We start from the raw sequence: 2,496 nt of genomic DNA, 5'->3' as shown, positions 1-2,496 counted from the left end.
TTGATTGCTAGCAGCAGTTTTAGTTTAGAAGAGGGTGACCATCAGTGATTCTGTATCTCCCTGGTTTTATAAATTCTGCTGTTAGCTGGAAGCAAGGTTCCTGGCCTTCCTGGAGTGGAAACTCTGCTGTTGGTGATTGGGCCTAGAGTTGCTTCCTGGTGCTTGGGAAAGCTGTTCTGACTCCAAGCTTGTCAATATATGCACTAAGAGAACCTCAGCATTCAACCAAAGGGCTAAGTTCCAGCATCACATGAACATTTGTATTTTCTGTGCTGAACCCATGGTAAACAGAGTAAGTGTCTATGGGACATTTGACTGGAAGATTTTAGATATATTTGTTCAAGGTTATATAATATCATGGTTGTTTTATTTGTAATTGGTAAAAGTTATTGCTAATTTTCTTCAGTGGCACAGTGGTTAGCACTACTGCCTCACAACGCCAGGGACCCGGGTTCAATTCCTGGCTTGGATCACTGTCTATGTGGAGTTTACACATTCTGTCTGTGTCTATATGAGTTTCCTCTGGGTGCTCCAGTTTCCTCTCACAGTCTGATGGTTAGGTACATTGACCCGAACAGGTGCTGGAGTGTGTGACTAGGGAGTTTCACAGTGGCTTCATTGCAGTGTTAATGTAAGCCTTACTTGTGACTAATAAATAAACTTCACTTTTTTTCTATATACGTTAACTTAAATAAACTTTGCTTGATAAAAGCTCCCTAGTGGGTCAGTTGAATCATACCTGAAGTGAAATATCTCATTCTCGCCCTAGTCAAATTCAAAATGCAAAATTTACAAACCAGGTGGGCTTCATAAAACATTTCAGCATTTCTGACCTGAATTATAACAATCTCACAACAATTGATATAGCTGTCATGGTTAACATTACTGAGACTAGCTTAGTATTTCAGATTTCTTAATTGAATTCAACTTTTATCAGCTGCTGTAGTGTGATTTGAACCCCTGTCCTCAGAGCATTCACCTGGGCCTCTAGATTACTTGTGCAGTGACATTAACACAACACCACTGTCTCCCCTCAACATTGTCCAACTTTACCCGTCTCAGCTCATCTACTGCTGAAACCTTCATCCATGTCTTCCTACCTCTAGACTTGGCTATTCCATTGCACTCCTGGCTGGTCCCCCACATTCTGCTCTTCGTAAACTTGAAAGCATCAGCTGCCTGTGTCTTAGCATGTAGCAAGTCCCATTCTATCACTTCTGTGCTTGCTAACTTATATTGGCTCCTAGCCAAACAATATCTTAACTCTCATGTTCTCATCCTCGCTGTCAAATTCCTCAATGATTGACCCACTCCCTATCTCTGTAATCTCCTCCAGCCTCTCAACCTCCGAGATGTCTGTTTTCCTCCAATTCTGGCCACTTATATATTTAAAATTGTAATTGATCTATCATTGGTGTTTCTGCCTTCAGTTGCCTGAGCCCCAAGCTCCAGAATACACTCCTTACACCCTCTGTTTCTCCCTCCTTTAAGACATTCCTTAAAACCTATCTCTTTGACTAAACTTTTAGTTACCTGACTGACCTAATATCTCGTAATGTGATGCACTGTCGTGCTTTAGTTTATAATGTGCTGGTGAAGTTGTATGAACGTTGTTGGAATGCAACTCAAGGTAGTGTTCCACCCATTTGTTTATTGTAGTCAATGATATCTTACCCTGCCATTGTTTCAATTGGTTGTTTTTGTCACTGGACCTGTTTTTTTTTTGGTTCCAAGTTCCACATTGAAGGACATCTGGATATTCTGGCAAAGTTGTAATCAATGGCCTAGCAGTCTGTTGGACTTTACTTCAAACAGCCCTTCGTGCAGTCAGTCTTTTCATCTGAATTGCTCTTGTAATTAATGAGAGTGGGTTGCTTGGTTTCAATAGCAAGTTCCAATACAGCGATGTTAGCCTCAAACCAGTTAACCTTTTTTTTCTCATTCTTGCTTCCCATTTGTTGAGAGTGCTGCATTGTAAATGATGTCTCGAAGTATGTTCCATTTCACTTCTGCACTCTGTGTGGGAATGCCAGGGAGAACACTTGTGCGATGGAATTGATTGTCAGCACAACCATCATGGAAATGCAACCCCTTAGTATCAGCAGTCTCGCAAACAGCGGAGAGGCTCAGAACTGAGAAAATCTAGCTTCCCTGTGCATGGTGGTCACTGGATAGCTGTTAAGAGCATCCTGGCTGATTTTTCTCTTATTGGCCTTGGGGCACTGAAGTCAATTATAGTCCCCAAATTGCTTTCCTGATTGAGAAAAGCACAACAGAAACAGAGAATTGAGTATCGAATTGCTGGCTGTACATCAAGTAATTTCACTCAGGAGATCTTTTTTAACTGTTAAAGTTTATTTATTAGTCACAAGTAGGCTTACATTCACACTGTGATGAAGTTACTGTGAAAATCCTTTGAATGTGGGAACTGGCATTAGAACAACAGACTTAATTCATAATCCTCTGCAAAATTATTTTGAGAAAGGTAATCATTGG

The sequence above is a fragment of the Carcharhinus amblyrhynchos genome, chromosome 1, assembly GCF_965287045.1.
Source record: "Carcharhinus amblyrhynchos chromosome 1, sCarAmb.v2.hapA, whole genome shotgun sequence".
NCBI classification, from domain to species: domain Eukaryota; kingdom Metazoa; phylum Chordata; class Chondrichthyes; order Carcharhiniformes; family Carcharhinidae; genus Carcharhinus; species Carcharhinus amblyrhynchos.
The sequence above is the reverse complement of the archived record's forward strand: the minus strand, read 5'-3'. Positions refer to the sequence as shown.